At 41.8% G+C, this 25,139-nt stretch overlaps 1 pseudogene; it reads left to right on the top strand.

Moving 5' to 3' along the window:
- Positions 1–20,349: 20,349 nt before the first annotated feature.
- LOC101124371 (eukaryotic initiation factor 4A-II-like) lies at positions 20,350–21,656 on the top strand (annotated as a pseudogene).
- The last annotated feature ends 3,483 nt before the right edge of the window (positions 21,657–25,139 follow it).

Here is a 25,139-nt window from a genome sequence, read left to right as displayed (position 1 = left end):
TAGTCTCACAGTATGACACTGAATTGGAGGTACTCCGTGACAGCACAGATGGTGGGTCTCTCTGCTTGTGAGGAGCCCACAGTCATATCCTGTAGCCAAGGTTGAAACTACACTGAATACTGAACCCAAGATCACACCTGACACAGCTGCGACTATGGAACAGCAGGGGCGACCCAGCTCCTGAACATCCCAGGCACAACACCTGGGGATGTATCCATGCTTTTGAATTGGAGGAACTGGTGTCAATGACTACCGTGAACTGACTGCCTTCTGACAGTTCCCTTAAGGCAAAGATGCAAATGAATTGTTTGGACTGGATAAGAAACCCCAGAGGGAAAGGTCATGCAGTGGGAGGCCACATTGGGAGCCTTGGCCAGCTCCTGCCTAACTAATGTATGTCCTGCTGGGGGTACCCTAACAAGGGTATAAACTCTTAGAGTCCACGGGTATCACTTGTGCCCTCTGGGATTGTACTTGCATGTGCGCCCTGACTATCCTGACCCTGCCTGAGCCCTGGAAGGCATTTACATCAGCCTCAGTTTCCTGGCCAGAATCATACCAAGCCTGAAATGGAGGCTTGGGCTGGACAAAAAAGGTTAATACAGAATCTTAGTTAGGAAGTCACCTGCCTTTGTCAGATAGACCTTCATAATTAATAGGATTTGTATAAGATGGCTATGATGGGAAATCTGTTGTGTCAACTTGGCTCAGTCATGGTCCAGACAAAATTGTTCACTTTGTCCAGGGTAGGTGTCTCTCTGAGGGTGTTTTTCAGCTGAGACTAACAGTTAAATAAACAGACACTGGGTAAACTTAATTGCCCTCCACAATGTGGGTGGGCTTCATCTGGTCACTTGAAGGCTTTCAGAGAAGAAGACTGAAGTTCTCCTCAAGATGAAGAAATTCTGCCTCTACGCTGCCCTTAAATTTGAGCGATCACATCACCTCTGCATTGGGACTCCAGCCTGACATCCTGCTCTGCAAGGTTTGTACTTCCAGCCCCCACATTTGCATGATCCACTTCCTCAAAATCAATTTCTCTCTGTCTCTCTCTGCGTGCACACACACACACACACACACACACACACAGAGGAACCTTAACCAATAGGCTGCATACATCTGGGACCCTTAAAGGGCATAACTGAGATCAGTACTGCAGGTTGGTCTCACTCTGCTGCAGCTGCATGGCTCCTAAGGCAGAGGCCTGTGGCATTCCCCTCCCATCCTCTGCAGACTGCCATCCATGTGGCTCATCACTGTGACTCAGGGTTTGGTCATCCAACCATGTAGAGATCACTACCATTCCACAAGTGTTCCCTGCCCTCCTTCTGTCTGTGAGGTCCTCTATCCCATCCTGAGGACACAGAGATCTACTGGGTATGTTTCCAGCTTTCCAGGAGAGACCACAGAGCCTGGTGAGGGAAATACACCTGCAAAGAGAACTTCAGTGCAGTAACAGCAACCGGCATAGCCGGTGTGTTCACCAACTAATGAGAGATCACACTACCAACATCTCCCACTTGATTTTCCCCATCAACTAACAGCTTATCATGGAAATTATCCCTTTGGTAGGTAAGTTGGATTGCCCTCATTGTTTCCCCTGGGGCATGTGGAGTTACAAAGCAAATTGATACTGGTATGTTGTGTCAGAGTGCAATCCAAGAATGGAATGCTCTGTAGTGATGTGATTGCCAAAGCAGTCAATAAGTCTTTGTAAGTTCTCAGATGAAGCAACATTACAAGCCTCTCTCAGTTTACAAGGAGTGACATGTATGGAAAATCCAGTTTATTTAAGACTCTAGAAAAAGTCAATTGCCTTCCCTGTAACCCTCAGCCCCCAAATGCCAGTAGCCCCTGCCAATCATTCCAGCAACCAAAGCTGCCCTCAGAATGTCCTAAATGTCCCAAAATGTGCAATGATTTTCTTGCTATAAATTACAAGTTTAGGATTGAAAGTACCCTCAGTCTTCTTATTTACATAAAAAGAATAGGAATGTTGTGGTCAGTACAGAGGAAATAGCTCTCTAGTGTGGAAAAGGACACAATATTTCCTAGGAGGGGTTAAGGCACCTTCCTCCTCTGTCTTGCTTTCTGTGATAGAAAAGTTTTTCAGGACCAAGCGAGGTGGCTCAGCCCTCTAATCCCAGCATGTTGGGACGTCGAGGCACAAGTATTGCTTGAGCCCAGGAGTTCGCGATCAGCCTGAGGAGCATAGGGATACCTCATCTTTACAAAAACAAACAAACAAACAAACAAAAAAACAACCCCAGATGTGGTGGAGTGTGCATGTAGTCCCAGCTACGTGGGAGGCTGAGATGGGAGGATGGCTTGAGCCTGGGTGGTGAAGGCTACGGTGAGCCATGATTTCCCCACTGCACTCCAGGCTGAGCAACAATGAGACCCTGTCTGAAATAAGACAAAAAGAAAAGAAAGTATTTCAGAGCCATCTGGGGTGTGTGGTGAAGCTTCATTTCATAGGTCAACCACTGCCATGGGACACTGATGCTCAGGATGGTTTTGTGGTAGTCATGGCTCTGGGATCCTGGAACAGGTGTCCTTCTCCTTGGTGAGGACAGCCCTCTCTAGGCTGGGACACAGGAGGAAGGGGCCAGGCTAGGTTGTCGGGCTGCCAGGGACAGCTGTCTGCTGTGGGATCACAGATGAGATCAGGAGAAGGACAGCTTAAGGGAGGAGAGGGGAGACGAACTCCTCAGGTGAGGGTGTGGAGTCTGTTAGTGAAGGGGACATTGGCCCTACATCCTGACATTGCTCTAGGTTCCCGTGGAGGGACATGAAGAAAGAAACCAAGGCTGGTGGGAGGGGAACAATAGCTTGCATCACCTCCCATCCAATGTGTTCAATGGTCCCTGAGAAAAGCCTATGCCCTTTTGTGATCTAAAAGGTCATTTCCTGGCACCCTTCCATCCACTACCCATGAGGATAAGAGATTTGAGATAAACTGAGTCCTTCAGGGAGAAAGGCCAGTAGGAGTTGCAAGGTCTTCTCATAAGACTCATCGTCTTACCCTTGTGGTGACTTTCACACTGTGTTCATCATGTCCTCTGTTCCCGTGTACTCTGAGGTCGCTCTTCTAAACGTCCTGTCTGTGCTGGGAAGAGTGGGTATATTGCACACAGTCTTGCTACCTAAGGGATTTAATAAGGTTTCTGAAAGTTCCCTAGGCTGGGCAGTAAATTCCCAGATCCTAGGGCACCATTGTGGCCGCACTACATGAGATTCATTGGGTGTGAATCCTGGAGTCTGCATTTTTAAAAGATTCTGGGTTCCAACTTTCATGGAAACTTGTTTGAGGACTACTAGAGCAGGGGAGTAGTCTTTCCCAGCCACACAGCTTCTTTCTCCTTTGTGAAGGTATAGAAGGGATAGGTTTGGATTGTTCTCTGATGTACAAACTCAAGACTTTCAGGTTACAGGGCTGACACTGACGTGCTGCCTGGTATGGTAATGACACACTCAGGGCACCTTCTCCAAATGATACCCAGACCAATCCTTTCAAGCCTCCATCTCTAAATGATTTCTGAAGAAATCAAATTTCCATTCATTGTACAGTCCCATGCTGTAAAATTATAAATATTTTGCAGTAGCTTTTGGGTCTTGCCCTTGATTGCACAAATATGTAGCACAGCAGATGTTTTCATGATGCCTCTGACCCATGCTCCACTGCTTACTGCTGGGTGACATTGAGAAAGTTACTTAACATCTCTGTGCCTCCTTTCTCCATTTGTTCTTTGGAAATAGTACTTGTAAAGTCATCTACTTCTTGCAGGCAGTTTAGAGCACTGACTGTGTAAACAAGTACAGTTGTCAAGACAGTTCCTTGCATATAGTAAGTTTCCAGTTAATTCTAGCTGTGACATTTTTGCTGTGAATATTGTTGCTCTTCCCACATTTTCCTGGAGCATGTTCCAGAGATACAAAGTCAAGACTACTTTGACCCCTTGGCTGATCTTTGGGTTATCTCTTCAGCTCTTCAGGGACTCAAAGACTGAGTCTGTGGGGCTTGGGGGAGGGCATAGTTTTTTTTTTAGCATAATGAATATTCAGCTCTCCTTAAAGGGTATTGTGGAAACTAAATGCAATGGTGGGATTTAGTCATCATGAACTTCTAGGAAAAATTTACATTTCTCTAGGCAATTAGACCTCTAGTGACCTCTTCATGTGATTTGTATAATGCTTTGAAAAGTAAGTAGTCTTGCGATAGTTTACTGAGAATGATGGTTTCCAGTTTCATCCATGTCCCTACAAAGGACATGAACTCATCATTTTTTATGGCTGCATAGTATTCCATGGTGTATATGTGCCACATTTTCTTAATCCATGAGATCACATGGACACAGGAAGGGGAATATCACACTCTGGGGACTGTTGTGGGGTGGGGGGAGGGGGGAGGGATAGCATTGGGAGATATACCTAATGCTAGATGACGAGTTAGTGGGTGCAGCACACCAGAATGGCACATGTATACATATGTAACTAACCTGCACAATGTGCACATGTACCCTAAAACTTAAAGTATAATAAAAAAAAATTTAAAAATAAAAAAAAAAAAAAAAAAAAAAAAAAAAAGAAAAGTAAGTAGTCACTGGATAATGATAGGACTTAGGTATATAAACTTAAAAACAGTTTATGAATTTTTTATTTCATAGTCTGTGCTTTTTGTATCCTGTCTTTGTCTAACATGATGTCAGACATCCTCATACATTTTCTTCTACAAGTGTTGTAACATTAGCTTTTACATTTAGTTCTATGATGCATTTTTTTAAAAAAATTAGAAATAGAGCCTCCCTATGTTGACCAGGCTGTTCTTGAACTCCTGGTCTCAAGCAATCCTCTTATCTCAGCCTCCCAAAGTGCTGGGATTACAGGCGTGAGCCACCTTGCCTGACCATGCCTGGCCAATTTAAGACTTTTCTTCCTTTCTGATGTGAGTATTGAATGGTATACATTTCCCTGTATGCTTTAGTTTCATCTTGCAAAGTTTGATATGTTGCATTTTTATTTTAAAATTTTCTCTGTGAGGTCCGGTTCTGAAGAGGAACTGCTCCGGTCTGCAGCTCCCAGTGTGACCGACGCAGAAGATGGGTGATTTCTGCATTTCCAACTGAGATACGTGGTTCATCTTATTGGGACTGGTTGGACTGTGGGTGCAGCCCACAGAGGGTGAGCTGAAGCAGGGCGGGGCATCGCCTCACATGAGAAGTGCAAGGGATCAAGGGATTTCCCTTTCCTAGCCAAGAGAAGATGTGACAGACTGTACCGGGAATATCGGGGCACTGCCACCTAAATACTGTGCTTTTCCAGTGGTTGTAGCAAATGGCACACCAGGAAATTATATCCCGTACCTGGATCAGCAGGTCCCATGCCCACAGAGCCTTGCTCACTGCTAGCGCAGCAGTCCGAGATCGAATTGCGAGGCTGCAGCCTGGCTGGGGGAGGGGCGTCTGCCATTGCTGAGGCTTGAGTAGGTAAACGAAGTGAAGCTTGAACTGGGTGGGGCCCACTGCAGCTCAACGAGGCCTGTCTGCCTCTGTAGACTTAACCTCTGGGGGCAGGGCATAGCTGAACAAAAGGCAGCAGAAACTTCTGCAAACTTAAACGTCCTTAAACATCCCTGTTGGACAGCTCTGAAGAGAGCAGTGGTTGTCCCAGCAAGGTGTTTGAGCTCTGAGAATGGACAGACTGCCTCCTCAAGTGAGTCCCTGACCTCCATGTAGACTAACTGGGAGACACTTCCCAGTAGGGGCCAACTGATGTCTCATACAGATGGGTGCCCCTCTGAGACAAAGCTTCCAGAGGAAGGATCAGGCAGCAATATTTGCTATTCTGCAATATTTGCTGTTCTGCAGCCTCTGCTGGTGATACCCAGGCAAACAGGGTCTGGAGTGCACCTCCAGCAAACTCCAACAGACCTGAAGCTGAGGGACCTGACTGTTAGAAGGAAAGCTAACAAACAGAAAGGAATAGCATCAACATTAACAAAAAGGACATCCACACCAAAACCCCATCTGTAGGTCACCATCATCAAAGACCAAAGGTACATAAAACCACAAACATGGGGAGAAACCGGAGTAGAAAAGCTGAAAATTCTAAAAACCAGAATACCTCTTCTCATCCAAAGGACTGCAGCTCCTCACCAGCAACAGAATAAAGCTGGACGGAGAATGACTTTGACGAGTTGACAGAAGTAGGGTTCAGAAGATCGGTAATAACAAACTTCTCCAAGTTAAAGGAGGATGTTTGAACCCATTGCAAGGAAGCTAAAAAACTTTGAAAAGATTAGATGAATGGCTAACTAGAATAAACACTGTACAGAAGACCTTAAATGACCTGATGGAGCTGAAAACCATGGCATGAGAACTACGTGACACATGCACAAGCTTCAGTAGCCGATTCGATCAAGTGGAAGAAAGGGTAATGGTGATTGAAGATCAAATTAATGAAATGAAGCAAGAAGAGAAGTTTAGAGAAAAAAGAGTAAAAAGAAACAAACAAAGCCTCCAAGAAATATGGGACTATGTGAAAAGTCCAAATCTACGTCTGATTGGTGTACCTGAAAGTGACGGGGAGAATGGAACCAAGCTGGAAAACACTCTTCAGGATATTATGCAGGAAAACTTCCCCAACCTAGCAAGGCAGGCCAGCATTCAAATTCAGGAAATACAGAGAACACCACAATGATACTCCTCGAGAAGAGCAACCCCAAGACACATAATTGTCAGATTCACCAAGGTTGAAATGAAGGAAAAAATGTTAAGGGCAGCCAGAGAGAAAGGTCAGGTTACCCACAAAGGCAAGCCCATTAGACTAACAGTGGATATCTCAGCAGAAACGCTACAAGTCAGAAGAGAGTGGGGGCCAATATTCAACATTGTTAAAGAAAAGAATTTTCAACCCAGAATTTCATATCCAGCCAAACTAAGCTTCATAAGTGAAGGAGAAATAAAATCCTTCGCAGACAAGCAAATGCTGAGAGATTTTGTCACCACCAGGCCTGCCTTACAAGCAAATGGAAAGCAAAAAAAACAAAACAACAAAACAAAACAAACAACAAACAAACAAACAAAAAACTGGGGTTGCAATCCTAGTCTCTGATAAAACAGACTTTAAACCAACAAAGATCAAAAGAGATAAAGAAGGCCATTACATAATGGTAAAGGGATCAATTCAACAAGAAGAGCTAACTATCCTAAATATACATGCATCCAATACAGGAGCACCCAGATTCATAAAACAAGCCCTTAGAGACCTACAAAGACACTTAGACTCCCACACAATGATAATGGAAGACTTTAACACCCCACTGTCAACATTAGACAGATGAACGAGACAGAAGGTTAACAAGGATATCCAGGACTTGAACTCAGCTCTGCAACAAGCAGACCTAATAGACATCTACAGAACTCTTCACCCCAAATCAACAGAATGTACATTCTTCTCAGCACCACATCACACTAATTCCAAAATTGACCACATAGGTGGAAGTAAAGCACTCCTCAGCAAATGCAAAAGAACAGAAATTATAACAAACTGTCTGTCAGACCACAGTGCAATGAAATTAGAACTCAGGATTATGAAACTCACTCAAAACCACACAACTACATGGAAACTGAACAACTTACTCCTGAATGACTATGGGGTAAATAACGAAATGAAGGCAGAAATAAAGATGTTCTTAGAAACCAATGAGAACAAAGACACAACATACCAGAATCTCTGGGACACATTTAAAGCAGTGTGTAGAGGGAAATGTACAGCACTAAATGCCCACAAGTGAAAGCAGAAAAGATCTAAAATTGACACCCTAACATCACAATTAAAAGAACTAGAGAAGCAAGAGCAAACACATTCAAAAGCTAGCCGAAGGCAAGAAATAACAAGATCAAAGTAGAACTGAAGGAGATAGAGACACAAAAAACCCTTCAGAAAATCAGTGAATCCAGGAGCTGGTTTTTTTTTTAAAGATCAACAAAATCGATAGACTGCTAGCAAGACTAATAAAGAAGAAAAGAGAGAAGAATCAAATAGACGCAACAAAAAATGATAAAGGGGATATCACCACTGATCCCACAGAAATACAAACTACCATCAGAGAATACTATAAACACCTCTATGCTTATTTGCATAGAAAATCTAGAAGAAACGGATAAATTCCTGGACACATACACCCTCCCAAGACTAAACCAGGAAGAAGTTGAATCTCTGAATAGACCAAGAACAGGCTCTGAAATTGAGGCAACAATTAATAGCTTACCAACCAAGAAAAGTTCAGGACCAGATGGATTCACAGCTGAATTCTACCAGAGGTACAAGGAGGAGCTGGTACCATTGCTTCTGAAACTACTCTAATCAATAGAAAAAGAGAGAATCCTCCCTAACTCATTTTATGAGTCCAGCATCATCCTGATACCAAAGCCTGGCAGAGACACAACAAAAAAAGAGAATTTTAGACCAATATCCCTGATGAACATCGATGCAAAAATCCTCAATAAAATACTGGCAAACCGAATCCAGCAGCACATCCAAAAGCTTATCCACCATGATCAAGTGGGCTTCATCCCTGGGATGCAAGGCTGGTTCAACATACACAAATCAATAAACGTAATCCAGCATATAAACAGAACCAACGACAAAAACCACATGATTATCTCAATAGATGTAGAAAAGGCCTTTGACAAAATTCACCAGCCCTTCATGCTAAAAACTCTCAATAAATTAGGTATTGATGGGACATATCTCAAAACAATAAGAGCTATTTATGACAAATCCACAGCCAATATCATATTGAATGGGCAAAACCTGGAAGCACTCCGTTTGAAAACTGGCACCAGAGAGGGATGCCCTCTCTCACCACTCCTATTCAACATAGTGTTGGAAGTTCTGGCCAGGGCAATCAGGCAGGAGAAGGAAATAAAGGGTATTCAATTAGGAAAAGAGGAAGTCAAATTGTCCCTGTTTAGAGATGACATGATTGTATATCTAGAAAACCCCATCGTCTCAGCCCAAAATCTCCTTAAGCTGGTAAGCAACTTCAGCAAAGTCTCAGGATACAAAATCAATGTGCAAAAATCACAAGCAATCTTACACAGCAATAACAGACAAACAGAGAGCCAAATCATGAGTGAACTCCCATTCACAATTGCTACAAAGAAAATAAAATATCTAGGAATCCAACTTACAAGGGATGTGAAGGACCTCTTCAAGGAGAGCTACAAACCACTGCTCAACGAAGTAAAAAAGGACACAAACAAATGGAAGCACATTCCATGCTCATGGATAGGAAGAATCAATATTGTGAAAATGGCCATACTGCCCAAGGCAATTTATAGATTCAGTGCCATCCCCATCAAGCTCCCAATGACTTCCTTCACAGAATTGGAAGAAACTACTTTAAAGTTCATATGGAACCAGAAAAGAGTCTGCCTTGCCAAGACAATCCTAAGGAGAAGGAACAAAGCTGGAGAAATCAGGCTACCTGACTTCAAACTACGCTACAAGGATAAAGTAACCAAAACAGTATGGTACTGGTACCAAAACAGAGATATAGACCAATGAAACAGATCAGAGGCCTTAGTAATAACACTACACATCCACAACTATCTGATCTTTGACAAACCTGACAAAAACAAGCAATGGGGAAAGGATTCCCTATTTAATAAATGGTGCTGGGAAAACTGGTTAGCCATATGTAGAAAGCTGAGACTGGATCCCTTCCTTACACCTTATACAGAAATTAATTCAAGATGGATTACAGACTTAAATGTTAGACCTAAACCCATAAAAACCCTAGAAGAGAACCTAGGCAATACCATTCAGGACATTGGCATGGGCAAGGACTTCATGACTAAAACACCAAAAGCAATGACAACAAAAGCCAAAATTGACAAATGGGATCTAATTAAACTCAAGAGCTTCTGCACAGGAAAGGAAACTACCATCAGAGTGAAAAGGCAACCTAGAAAAAGGGAGAAAATTTTTGCAATCTACTCATCTGACAAAGGGCTAATATCCAGAATCTACAATGAACTCCATCAAATTTACAAGAAAAAAATCAAACAACCCCATCAAAAAGTGGACAAAGGATATGAACAGACACTTTTCAAAAGAAGACATTTATGCAGCCAACAGGCACATGAAAAAATGCCCATCATCACTGGTCATCAGAGAAATGCAAATCAAAACCACAATGAGATACCATCTCACACCAGTTAGAATGGTGATCATTAAAAAGTCAGGAAACAACAGGTGCTGGAGAGGATGTGGAGAAATAGGAACACTTTTACACTGTTGGTGGGAGTGTAAACTAATTCAACCATTGTGGAAGTCAGTCTGGTGATTCCTCAGGGATCTAGAACTAGAAATACCATTTGATCCAGTGATCCCATTACTGGGTATATACCCAAAGAATTATAAATCATGCTACTATAAAGACACATGCACATGTATGTTTTTTGAAGCACTATTCACAATAGCAAAGACTTGGAACCAACCCAAATGTCCGTCAAAGATAGACTGGATTAAGAAAATGTGGCACATATACACCATGGAATACTATGCAGCCATAAAAAAGGATGAGGCTATGTCCTTTGTGGGGACATGGATGAAGCTGGAAACCATCATTCTGAGCAAACTATCACAAGGACAGAAAACCAAACACCTCATGCTCTCATTCGTAGGTGGGAATTGAACAATGAGAACATTTGGACACAGGGTGGGGAACACCACACACTGGGGCCTGTCGTGGGCTGGGGGACAGGGTGAGGGATAGCATTAGGAGAAATACCTAATGTAAATGACGAGTTAAAGGGTGCAGCAAACCAACATGGCACATGTATACCTATGTAACAAACCTGCTTGTTGTGCACATTTGAACTTAAAGTAGAACTTAAAGTATAATAAAAAATAAAAATATACTCATAGGTGGGAATTGAACAATGAGAACACATGGACACAGGAAGGGGAACATCACACACCGGGGCCTGTTGTGGGGGGGAGGGGGAGGGATAGCATTAGGAGATATACCTAATGTTAAATGACTAGTTAATGGGTGCAGCACACCAATCTGGCACATGTATGCATGTGTAACTAATCTGCATGTTGTGAACATGTACCCTAAAACTTAAAGTATAAAAAAAAATAAAAATAAAAATAAAATTTTCCTTACAATTTCTTCTTTCATCCCTGCATTACTTAAAAGTTTTGTTTAATTTCTGCTATTTCATGGATTCTAGATATCTTTCTACAAGTAATTTCTATTTGAATTCTTTTGTGGTCACGAAACATGTTTTATAAGTTTTCATTCCTTTTGAATTTGTTGATATTTGTTTTTCGGCCTATAATATGGTTTATCTTGGTGAACATTCCATGAGCACTTGAGACGAATATGCATTCTGCTGTTGCTCTATGGATATCAATTAGGCCAAGTTGTTTAATAGTGTTGTTTAAGCCTTCTGCATGTATATATCCTGGTGTTTTTGTACACTCTTTCTACCAATTGCTGGCGGGAGTGTTGAAGGGTTCTACTATAACTGCGTGTGTGTCTATTTCTTCTTTCTGATGTATCGATTTTGCCTCATGTATTTTGAAGGTGCATACATACTCATGGTGTTTCTGTCTCCTGAATCAATGCACCTCTGTATGATTATTATGTAATGTCCCACTTTGTCCCTTGTAATAATCTCCACTATAAAGTGTGCTTTGTGAGGTATTAATCCCTCCAGTTTTTATTTGATTCGTATTTGTGGGGTTATATCTTCTTCTATCCTTTGCTTGTAACTTATTTATTTTTAACGTGGGTTTTTTCAAGATACGGATTACTGATAAATGTACTGTGAAAATCAAGATCTTCTTGCAGCTGCACCACAATAAAAATACCAAAAAATTAGATGCAGAAGTTAATATAAAACTGAAGTGTTATGAAGAAATCCACAGAATAATTTGTAAGGTTCTTCAAAAGAACCTAAATCAAACTATTTTACAGCCTTTATAGAAAGATAACTTGAAACTAAAGTGATATATTTGTCTAAAAATATTATTTTATCCCACCATTTTCTGCAGTAGGGTTTTGGATAAAATTTCATTTTACAGAAGTGTTATGGTGCTAAAAGTTCTTTGAAAAATGCCTATATCAGATGATCTCTCAGAGCTCTCTTAGCTTTGACATTTTGGGGTTCAAATATCCTTCTGTAGATTGAGTGGGAAACGTAAAAAGGAGAACAATATCATGGGGGAGGAAATGTTGGTCTTTTATATTTTTCTTTTCCTTTTTTCCCTAAACTAACCAGTCTCTTTTGGTCCTCAGCTGGGCTGTTAATCCACGGAAGAGGTGCCCTTCAGGAGAATACACTGCATTCAGTGGAGCCCAAGGCAGGATTGAATCGCTCAGAAAAACTGGGGAGGTGGGATGGATAGCATTAGGAGATATGCCTAATGTTAAATGACGAGTTAATGGGTGCAGCACACCAACATGGCACATGTATACATATGTAACAAACTTGCACGTTGTGCACATGTACCCTAAAACTTAAAGTATAATAAAAAAAACTAGCCAGAATAACTTTTGAAAGGCTGTAAATGGAGATGATTATGACCCTCTGATTTATGTTACTTGACACTCAACTTGCTCAAAGTGCCTTCTCATCAAGAGCTGTTTGGGTAGAGATAGATACATTTGTTCAGCCCTGTTTTTCTTTTCTGTTTTCTTCTCCTTCTCTCCTTATCCCCTCCCTCCCTCCCTCCCTCCCTCTCTCCCTTCCTTCCTTCCTCCCTTCCTCCCTTCCTCCATTCCTCCCTTCCCTTTTTAATAAAAAGAAATGAACTGATTTTTTTTCTCAGTAGAAAGATCAGAATATTTCACAATTTTTGTGCGTTTTTATGAAACTTTTATTTTGGGTTGAGGGGTACATGTGCAGGTTTGTTACCTAGGTAAACTTGTGTCGTAGGGGTTTGTTGTACAGATTAGTTCATCACCCAGGTATTAAACCCAGTACCCATTAGATATTTTTCTGACCTTCTCCCTCCTCCCGCCCTCCACCCTCCAACAGGCTCCAGTGGGTGTTGTTCCCCTCTATGTGTCCGTGTGTTCTCATCATTTAGTTCCCACTTATAAGTGAGATCTTGTGGTATTTAGTTTTCATTTCTTGCATTAGTTTGCTAAGGATAATGGCCTCCAGCTCTATTCATGTTCCTGCAAATGATATGATCTCGCTTTTTAAAATGGGCACATAGTAGTCAATGGTGTATATGTACCACATTTTCTTTATCCAGTCTACTATTGATGGGCATTTAGGTTAATTCCATGTGTTTCTTATTGTGAATAGTGCTGCAATGACCATACATGTGCATGTCTTTATAATAGAAAGATTTGTATTCCTTTGGGTATATTCCCAGCAATGGGATTGCTGTGTCAAAATGGTATTTCTATTTTTAAGTCTTTGAGGAATCTCCACGCTCCTTTCCACAATGGTTGAACTAATTTTTATACGCCAACCAACAGGGTGCAAGTGTTGCTTTTTCTGCACAAACTCACCAGCATCTGTTATTTTCGTTCTTACCTTTTTATCCAGTATTATAAACTCAGACAATTTTTTTTTGAGACAGGATCTCACTCTGTCTGTGGATGTGAATTCCACTTGTCTCTGAGACTTCCAGGGATTCCAGCTCTCTCAATTGCGTATGTTTGGCCTTTACGAATTTGTTACATTTTTAGTTGTTTCCTTCTTACTCACTTTTATGACTGTCACTTCCTCCACATGTGCTCTGCCAGAAGTGACGCAGTTTGTGTGTCTCATCTCTCCTTAGAGGGACTAGTCGCCCTTTTGTATCAGTTCCCATGGCTGCCTTGTTACCTTGATGATCTTTTTTAGATCATGATCTAATAAATCCCCTATAAATTTTTTATTATTATTATACTTTAAGTTCTAGGGTACATGTGCACAACCTGCAGGTTTGTTACATAGGTATACATGTGCCATGTTGGTGTGCTGCACCCATTAACTCGTCATTTACATTAGGTATTTCTCCTAATGCTATCCCTCCCCCGTTCACCACCCCACCAAGCTGTGATGTTCCCCGCCCTGTGTCCAAGTGTTCTCATTGTTCACTTCCCACCTATGAGTGAGAACATGTGGTGTTTGGTTTTCTGTCCTTGTGATAGTTTGCTCAGAATGATGGTTTCCAGCTTCATCCATGTCCCTGCAAAGGACATGAACTCGTCCTTCTTTATGGCTGCACAGTATTCCATGGTGTATATGTGCCACATTTTCTTAATCCAGTCTATCATTGATGGGCATTTGGGTTGGTTCCAAGTCTTTGCTATTGTGAATAGTGCCGCAATAAGCATACGTGTGCATGTGTCTTTATAGTAGCATGTAAATCCCCTATAATTTTATAGATTATTAGGATATTGCTCATTTTCAGGGCTAGAGTGACTTTCTCTTGAGGCTTTCAAAATCTTATCTGAAGTTAGAACTCTCATTTGTTAATATTTTGACTACTGGTACAAAAATACAGTATTCAAATATTTGAATTAAAAGATAATCCAGGGGCTAGCTGTCTATGGCTTGAAAGCTAAATCCAGTCTATGGCTTATTTTTGCACATCTTTTGAGATAAGTATTTTTTTTTTTACATTTTAAAGTATTATTTCTAAAACACAACAATATGACACAGAAACTACATGGCTTACCAAGACTGAAATACTTATTGTAGGGCCTGTTAAAGAAAAATTTGCTGACCTCACATTAATTTAATACATATTATTCTGCTTTGCATTATTGTATACATTTTTTCACCCATTGTTTAATTTATTTACCTACAGATTGAAAATTATGGATTGCTTTCTGATCTTACTGTATCCCTTCCATAAATCATCCAGCTTTATGATACCATGGTTTCAGTCGGGGGAACTTGGCCCAAGGCTCATGTGAATACACAAACATGTATGTGAGGTAGGAGACCAGCAGGACTTGTTTTCTGGTCATAACCCTAATGACTAAAACAGGATCTGATCCAAACAGGATCAGATAGTGAAACTGGCAGAAACCAGCAGGTGGCCGTGAGGGTGATTTCTGGCTGCCCTCATTGCTTATTAGCATGGGACATTCCCACCAGCATCATGACAGTTTATAAATGCCATGGCAATGAACCAGAAGTTTACCATAATAAAGTAAATAGCATATTGCTATTTATTTGATCAAGGATTTGTGGTTGCATATTCTCTCTAAAGGAATTTAATATTAATTTTCTTGATGTAAGATATTATTTCTTTTCTGATTAAAAAGTAGTAGATGATTTTTACAGAAAATTGTAAAATATGGAATAGCAGAATAAAAACAGCCACAATTTCACAGTGTGAGGTAAACATTTGTTGCACTTCTATCCAATCCCTTTTATAACTCACTCATATCTTAAATTGTATACATATATCAAATCATCAAATTGTACCCCATAAATATATATAATTATTAGTTGTTAAGTAAACATTTTTAAAGAAGAAAAAATAATAAAAGTCATCAACAATTTTGAAACAATATATCAACAGAAAAGTTATTCTTTGTATAACGTGACAGAGTTAATACTCTTTGTACACACAAACAAAAACCCTTGAGATGAAAAAAATTAAAACAGTATGGATATAACATGATAAATAAAAATAAGAATAAAATGGAAAATTAGCACCAAATCAGTTCAAATTATAAAGATATAGAAACACTTATGCACCTTCTAGTAATTTTGGAATGAAAAATAAAGCAAAATTTAAATGGAAGCTTTCTCCATCAAATTAGAAAACACTTATTTTTGAATAAACAACGAATACCCATGGATATTCTTCATAATGCTGCAGTTAAATGGGCACTATTATAAATCTCCCATTGCTGAGATTTTTGTTTATGATTTTCTGTGTTTTGTAATTTTTCTTTTTTTAATTTTTTTTATTATACTTTAAGTTTTAGGGTACATGTGCACAACGTGCAGGTTTGTTACATACGTATACATGTGCCATGTTGGTGTGCTGCACCCATTAACTCATCATTTAACATTAGGTATATCTCCTAATGCTATCCCTCTCCCCTCCCTCCACCCCACAACAGGCCCTGGTGTGTGATGTTCCCCTTCCTGTGTCCATGTGTTCTCATTGTTCAATTCCCACTTATGAGTGAGAACATGTGGTGTTTGGTTTTTTGTCCTTGCGATAGTTTGCTGAGAATGATGGTTTCCAGCTTCATCCATGTCCCTAAAAAGGACATGAACTCATCATTTTTTATGGCTGCATAGTATTCCATGGTGTATATGTGCCACATTTTCTTAATCCAGTCTATCATTTTTGGACATTTGGGTTGGTTCCAAGTCTTCGCTATTGTGAATAGTGTTGCAATAAACAAACATGTGCATGTGTCTTTATAACAGCATGTTTTGTAATCCTTTGGGTATATACCCAGGAATGGGATGCGTTTCCTGACTTTTTAATGATCGCCATCCTAACTGGTGTGAGATGGTATCTCATTGTGGTTTTGATTTGCATTTCTCTGATGGCCAGCGATGATCAGCATTTTTTCATGTGTCTTTTGGCTGCATAAATGTCTTCTTTTGAGAAGTGTCTGTTCATATCCTTTGACCACTTGTTGATGGGGTTGTTTGTTTTTTTCTTCTAAATTTGTTTGAGTTCATTGTAGATTCTGGATATTAGCCCTTTGTCAGATGAGTAGATTGCAAAAATTTTCTCCCATTCTGTAGGTTTGCCTGTTCACTCTGATGGTAGTTTCTTTTGCTGTGCAGAAGCTCTTGAGTTTAATTAGATCCCATTTGTCAATTTTGGCTTTTGTTGCCATTGCTTTTGGTGTTTTAGATATGAAGTCCTTGCCCATGCCAATGTTCTGAATGGTATTGCCTAGGTTTTCTTGTAGGGTTTTTATGGTTTTAGATCTAACATGTAAGTCTTTAATCCATCTTGAATTAATTTTTGTATAAGGTGTAAGGAAGGGATCCAGTTTCAGCTTTCTGCATATGGCTAGCCAGTTTTCCCAGCACCATTTATTAAATAGAGAATCCTTTCCCCATTTCTTGTTTTTGTCAGGTTTGTCAAAGATCAGATAGCTGTAGATGTGCGGCATTATTTCTGAGGGCTCTGTTCTGTTCTGTTCCATTGGTCTATATCTCTGTTTTGGTACCAGTACCATGCTGTTTTGGTTACTGTAGCTTTGTAGTATAGTTTGAAGTCAGGTAGCGTGATGCCTCCAGCTTTGTTCTTTTGGCTTAGGATTGACTTGGCGGTGCGGGCTCTTTTTTGGTTCCATATGAACTTTAAAGTAGTTTTTTCCAATTCTGTGAAGAAAGTCATTGGTAACCAAATCCAGCAGCACATCAAAAAGCTTATCCACCATGATCAAGTGGGCTTCATCCCTGGGATGCAAGGCTGGTTCAACATATGCAAATCAATAAACGTAATCCAGCATATAAACAGAACCAACGACAAAAATCACATGATTATCTCAATAGATGTAGAAAAGGCCTTTGACAAAATTCAGCAACCCTTCATGCTAAAAACTCTCAATAAATTAGGTATTGATGGGACGTATCTCAAAATAATAAGAGCTATTTATGACAAACCCACAGCCAATATCATACTGAATGGGCAAAAGCTGGAAGCATTCCCTTTGAAAATTGGCACAAGAGAGGGATGCCCTCTCTCACCACTCCTATTCAACATAGTGTTGGAAGTTCTGGCCAGGGCAATTAGGCAGGAGAAAAAAATAAGGGGTATTCAATTACGAAAAGAGGAAGTCAAATTGTCCCTGTTTCCAGATGACATGATTGTATATCTGGAAAACCCCATCGTCTCAGCCCAAAATCTCCTTAATCTGATAGGCAACTTCAGCAAAGTCTCAGGATACAAAATCAATGTGCAAAAATCACAAGCATTCTTATACACCAATAACAGACAAACAGAGAGCCAAATCATGAGTGAAATCCCATTCACAATAGCTTCAAAGAGAAATATCTAGGAATCCAACTTACAAGGGACATGAAGAACCTCTTCAAGGAGAACTACAAACCACTGCTCAATGAAATAAAAGAGGATACAAACAAATGGAAGAACATTCCATGCTCATGGGTAGGAAGAATCAATATCGTGAAAATGGCCATACTGCCCAAGGTAATTTATAGATTCCATGCCATCCCCATCAAGTTACCAATGTGTTTTGTGATTTTTCAACAAGCAAAATTAAAAACATGATACAAATGAATGTTTTTCACTATGTTTACCAAGAATTTGTATCAATATAAGGACATATTTATGTTATAATGTATACATTTATATAAACATGGGTCTAATCAGGAAGAATATAACATTCTTTTGGATATTTTCTAACTTATGTATGCTCTTTTTTTATTGAACTCTCAATCTATTTCCCAATTACTCATCTGAAAGACTATTCTTTGTTTCTATACATAATATTAGGAGTTTTTACAATCATCATTAAATATGGCAGATTATTACTCTACCTATGATTAATATACATTTGTACCTTCACTGACTGGCAGTATATCAATATATTAAGCACATAAATAGATTTTTATTCAAAGTTACGTCTAAAAATATTACCTATTATTGAAGGAGAATGTTCACATGATAACCATAACTCCAAATGTTATGGTTTGTTTATAGTACTGATGATGTATTATTGGTTAGATATGATGGTCACATAAGAATTATCAGGATCACAAAGTAGTATAGGGATGCCAGAAATCTTGTTGGTGTAGAATTTGGCTGCTTTGTCTTCCTAAATATCCTAAGCTGAAACTGAAGCTGAATAGAAAATTTAGGCCAAATATTTGTGAAAAAGCAAACTTTGAATGGCTGCATGCAATAAAAAATATGCTTGGAATGATTAAAGGGACACCTGATTTTAATAAGAAAGAAAACCCTGCGTTCTCTTGTAGTTTTGAAGTAGAAGACACACAGCACTTAATTCCGGGTCCTGACAGGACTTAATTCACGGTCCTCACAGGATAGGGTGAAGAAACCCTCATGAACCCGCAGACAGAGATGACCGTGGATGATTGAGGAATCTCTAGCTGCCTTCATTGTTCACTAGCACATGACACTGTCACCAGCACCATGACAGTTTACAACCGCCATGGCAATGAACCAGAAGTTCACCCTCTCCTGCCCCCCTGCATTACTAGACAGTTCTAAATAACTCGCCCTTCAATTTGCATTAACCTACCCCTTCATTTACATGGAACTGAAAGTGGGTATAAATGAGTATAAATACAGTTGTCAAAGAGCCCATAGGTTGCTGCCTCCTGGCGCACTGCCTGTAGGTTAGCCCTGTTCAGAAAGGAGCCGTACTGTTCTATAAAAGTATTGCTGTCTAACACCACCAGCTCATGCTTAAATTCTCTCCGAGGCAAAGCCAAGAACCCCCCCTGGAATAAGCTCCAACTTTGGGGCTTGCCTATCCTACATGAGTTTCAAGGCAATAATTTTCCTGATAGTCCACAATTGTGTATTTCTCAAGTTGATTTGTTAATAATGTCAAAATCTCAGAATCTTTCATTCTATGTCTTGGTCAATATGTCATTTAAGCATAATGGTGACGTAAAAGCTGAAGTGTAATAATTGTCTAGTCTGACTAGAAATGCAGTAGGATTATTGCCCTCTAAGATCTTTTATTGTTACATTCACTGGAAGCATGGCATAAAACCCAGAATCACAGAAAAAAGTGATTAATCAAAGCATGTATAAAAATTGGCCAAGGTGGGAAGATCACTTGAGCCCAAGAATTTGAGACCAGCATGAACAACATAGTGAGACCACTCTCTAAAAAATAAATGAATCAATTGCTCAGGTGTTGTGTCCACACCTGTAATACCAACCACTTGGGAGGCTGCAGCATGAGGATTGTTTGAGCCCAGGAGTTGTGCCACTGCCCTCCAGCCTTGGCAACAGAGCAACATCCTTAGGAAAAAGCACGTGTAAATACAGACATAAAATTCCTTATTTCTGTCACAAAAGAAATACATCCTCCACTAAGGGTGACATGGGACTGTGTGTTTCCAGTGTTTCTTGATGCAGGAGATTGTTTGGGCAAAGAAACAAAAGCTCTCTTAAGTCCCTTTCTTTTTACTAAAAAATGCCCTGTGGATGCGGATACAGGTTTTATGGGATCTTTGGGGTGTCGATTTTCTGGCTGGAAACCTCTGTGGCTGGTGGCGCCTTTGTTCAAGTTCTTGTCCTGCATCCAGGAAGTATAAGGTACACAGACAAGTGGAGGGTAAACAAGACAAAGAGGACTTTTCAGTCGGGCACTGAGTGGTTTTTTGGATCATGTCTGGTGGCTCCATGGATTATAACAGAGAACGTGGCAGCCCAGAGGGAATGGACCCTGATGGTGCCATTGAGAGCAACTGTAATGAGATCGTTGATAACTTCGATGATATGAATTTAAAGGAGTCTCTTCTTTGGGGCATCTATGCTTACGATCTTGAGAAGTCTTCTGCTATTCAGCAGAGAGCTATTATTACCTGTATGAAAGGGTATGATGTGATTGCTCAAGCTCAGTCAGGTACTGGCAAGACAGCCACATTTGCTATTTCCATCCTGCAACAGTTGGAGACCCAAGCACTAATGCTGGCCCCCACCAGAGAACTGGCTCCACAGATCCAAAAGGTAATTCTGGCACTTGGGGACTATATGGGAGCAACTTGTCATGTCTGCATTGGTGGAACAAATGTTCGAATTGAAATGCAAAAACTGCAGGCTGAAGCACCACATATTGTTGTTGGTACACCTGGGAGAGTGTTTGATATGTTAAACAGAAGATATCTTTTTCCAAAATGGATAAAAATGCTTGTTTTGGATGAAGCAGATGAAATGTTGAGCCATGGGTTTAAGGATGAAATCTATGAGATTTTCCAAAAACTAAATACAAGTATTCAGGTTGTGTTGCTTTCTGCCACAATGCCAACTGATGTGTTGGAAGTGACCAAAAAATTCATGAGAGATCCAATTCGAATTCTGGTGAAAAAGGAATAATTGACCCTTGAAGGAATCAAACAGTTTTATATTAATGTTGAGAGAGAGGAATGGAAGTTGGATACACTTTGTGACTTGTACGAGACACTGACCATTACGCAGGCTGTTATTTTTCTCAAGGCCCAAAGTGGACTGGCTGACTGAGAAAATGCATGCCAGAGACTTCAGTTTCTGCTCTGCATGGTGACATGGACCAGAAGGAGAGAGATGTTATCATGAGGGAATTCTGATCAGGGTCAAGCCGTGTTCTGATCACTAGTGACTTGTTAGCTTGTGGGATTGATGTGCAACAACTGTCTTTGGTTATAAATTATGATCTACCTACCAATCGTGAAAACTATATTCACAGAATTGGCAGAGGGGGTCTATTTGGGAGGAAAGGTGTGGCTATAAACTTTGTTACTGAAGAAGACAAGAGGATTCTTCATGATATTGAGACTTTCTACAATACTACAGTAAAGGAGATGCCCATGAATGTGGCTGACCTTATTTAATTCCTGGGATGAGAGTTTTGGATGCAGTGTTCGCTGTTGCTGAATAGGCAATGACAACATGCATTGTGGTTCTTTCTTTGGGACTATTTGGATCTTGTCTCAATGCTCATAATGGATCAGAAATATAGATTTTGATAGCAAAGCTACATTAGTCATGAGCTCTTGTGAGGAAAGTCATTGGCTTCATCCTCTTTAGAGTTAGACTGTTGGGGTGGGTATAAAAGATGGGGTCTGTAAAATCTTTCTTTCTTAGAAATTTATTTCCTAGTTCTGTAGAAATGGTTGTATTAGATGTTCTCTATGATTTAATAATATACTTGTGGACTAAAAGATGTAAGTGCTGTATAAAATCAGCCAATTATGTTAAACTAGCATATCTGCCTTTATTGTGTTTGTCATTAGCCTGAGTAGAAAGGACTTTAAATTTTTTTTTTAGAAAGCATTTGAATGCATTTTGTTTGGTATTATATTTATTCAGTAAAATATTTAATTAGTGCTAAGTGTGAACTGGACCCTGTTGCTAAGCTCCGGCAAGCAATCATCCTAGGTAGGGTTTAATCCCCAGTAAAATTGCCATATTGCACATGTCTTAATGAAGTTTGAATGTTAAGTAAATTGTATATTCACTTTTTAAAAAAACAAGACAAAGAGGAACTTTATTGAGTGTTAGAACAGCTCAGAGGAGATCCGCAGTGGGTAGTTCCTCTGTAGGCAGGTTGTTCGCTCAAGTGTTCAGCTCTCAGCAGAGAGGAGGCCCTGAAGAGTGTGGCTTCTCTTTGCAGGCAGGTCTTTCCAATGTCTGCAGCTCTCAGCAGAGAGGAGGCACTGGAGAGGGTAGCTCCTCTCTGCAGCTGGTCGTCCCATTGTCTCTCCATCCTTTGCCCTGCTCTGGCTGAGTCCCAGGCATTTATGGACCTCAGAGGGGAGAAAGTGCATGTACGTTGGTCCATGGGTGGCCATGGATCGGCCCAGAAAAGGCACCACAAGTCCACACTCTGGTCTCTGGGATTGGCTGCCTGGCCAGTCCCTGGTCTGAAGGTGGGTCCTTACCAGGGACCGCCCCCTTCTGCTCTGGAGCCTGTCTGCCTCCCACTGCAGTCTATGGTGCCCAGGCTGCTCACACCAAGAGGCACCTGCAGGCCTCTGCCCAGCTGCCCTCAGCACCCCCTTGGCTTCCCCTCTCATGTTCCTCAAAAATCAAATTCTGGAGGTGTCTGAGGTGGCAGGGGGCTGGCATGCCAGTGCTGGCCTGGCCATGTGCACACTTGGCTGAGCTGTGACAGTGCAGGGGCTCAGCTCCCAACCTGCTCTGAAATCAGAGTGGGTGCTGGGAGCAGGGAGAGATCAGGCAGTGGGAGCTGACACTTCCAAGCCTGCAGGGACAGTGGGGGCCTTCCTGGGCTTCAGAGAGTGCAGGCTGCAGACACGCCTGGGTCTTGCACCTGGGAGGGCAGTTGCAGCTGCTCCTGGGGAGCTCCCAACCCACCAACTCTGAAGGGGTGGGGCTCCCACCTGTCCCCAGCTCCTGGGTCTGCAGCCATATATCGTTTGGCTGCAGCTGCACCCGGGAGGGCAGGGTTCCTGCTTGCTCACAGTCCCCCCAAGAGGACAGGGAGGCTTGGATCTGTAGCCACAATATGCCTGCTCCATGGAGCTAGAGGTCTGGGTCTACAGCTGCCGTTTGGGCAGCTGCAGGTGCACCCAGGAGCTCCCTCCCCACCTCGTAAAAGGTGGGGATCCCACTTGTCCCTGGCTCCTGCTGCCTCCACAGAGTGTGCAGCCCTGGCTGGGCCTCCCTGCTGCAGCCAGTGTGATGGCAGCAGCTGCTGTTATCACGGTGACAGTGAGGAAACTCTGGCTGTCCCTGAAAGTCCCTGGCTCAATGTGCATGTTCCTTCCTACGCAAGTTCCTGCTGCCCATGGGTCTTGCTGTCTGCCTTCTGTCCCTGCAGAGCTGTGGGAGGAAATGTCCTGACTTCTTTCTTGCTGACTATGACACATCAGGTGGGTCCACAGATCAGTCCTCCCAGAAGTTGAAGTGTGAGTGAGTGTGAGGGAAAGTGGGCAGACTTCCCATGGGTTGGGCCACTTGGTCCGTGGCCTGACAGAGAGCCTCATCCTCCTACTAGAAGTCAGCAACACCACCATGCACTTGCTCCCTTGAGGGGCCTGGAAAAGGGAGGAACAAGGGCCGTAGAGGGGAGGAGGGTCAGGTGAACACGGAGTGAGTTTTGAACGGTGATATTGGGGTATTTGAGTCTCAGAGGCATAAAAAAAACACACAGGGAGGATGGATTCCAAAGTCCTTAGTGGGGTCCTAGGAAGGGATGGAGGAAAGAGCAGGGGGAGGGGGGACGAGGAGGGACACCACAGCCCTTAAGGCAAGCGCACATCTCACTGCGCATGCTATTTGGGCGCCCACCTCAGTGCACATGTTCACTGGGCGTCTTCTACTCTACCCCTTCGCCCTGGTGGTGAATGCCTTGGAGCTGTGAAGCCAAGTTCCTAAGGTCTAGATTCTTTCTCTCCTACTGAGATGCAGCAGGTAGGTCCACAGGCCAATCCAACTGGGAGTTGAAGTGTGAGTGAGGGTGAGGAGGAGCCAGCAGGCTTCCAGAGGGTCATCGGTGGGAGGGAGACTCAGAGGGAGAAGGGCCTCGAGGACTTCATCCTTTATATGTGGCACTGCAGCCATGGGCCTTCTTTTTTGTCGGGGCCACAGCTAGGGAGGAAGGAGGGCCTCGGCATGGGGGGGACTGGGTTATGATGGGGTGCATACTGGGGGAGATGTTGGAGGTATCTGAGTCCCAGAAATGCCTCAAGCCCCCGACAGAGGACAGATTGTAGATTCCCCAGGGGGGACCCAGGCAGGGACGGCGTGGGTGGCAAGGAAGGGGCCTGGGAACTGGGAAGGCTGCGGGTTGGTGACCTCGGCCCCGAGGTCTGTAGAATGCCAGGCACAGGTGTCCAGTGAGGAGTGCCCAGTGCTGTGTTGCAACTTCTCAACTCCAGGAGGTTTGAATGGACGGGGCTTTGTGGTCGAGCAAAACTTGATTTTAGGGAGGAACTGGGACCAGGAAATGGGTATGTGACAAACACTGTGGTCACTCCCAGTTTAATTCTCTAGTTCTATTTTCCTACATGTCTCCATGATGGAAATTCCAGCTGTGAAACCAAACCACATCAGAGATATCCAGTATCTCTTGCCAGGAGCCTTAAGACATTGATAGCTTGACCACCTTAAGTGATTGTGCAAGCATTCTATTCAGAAGACACACAAACTTATACTTGCCCTGGGACTTACCTTCAAAGTATTTCCAAACTTTAAAAAAGTGACAAGTTAACATTTGGCCATGGAAGTGCTCAAATATAGCTATCCTCTCAAGTGCCATTTCCCAATCACAGTGTTCTGTATTCTCTTTGCAGAGTGAAATATAATTTGGCGAGGAAGATCAACATGTAGGCCTAGACCAAGACGAAGTTTACAACCTCCTGAGCTGATTGGGAGTATGCGTGAGTGCTTTAACATTCGTTGTTTTCTATTAGCAGAAATTATTTTTTTCTGTGATAGTGTCATTGAACTAGTAT

Source organism: Gorilla gorilla, chromosome X (genome assembly GCF_029281585.2).
Source record: "Gorilla gorilla gorilla isolate KB3781 chromosome X, NHGRI_mGorGor1-v2.1_pri, whole genome shotgun sequence".
Classification (NCBI taxonomy): Eukaryota; Metazoa; Chordata; class Mammalia; order Primates; family Hominidae; genus Gorilla; species Gorilla gorilla.
The sequence above is the reverse complement of the archived record's forward strand: the minus strand, read 5'-3'. Positions and strand labels throughout refer to the sequence as shown.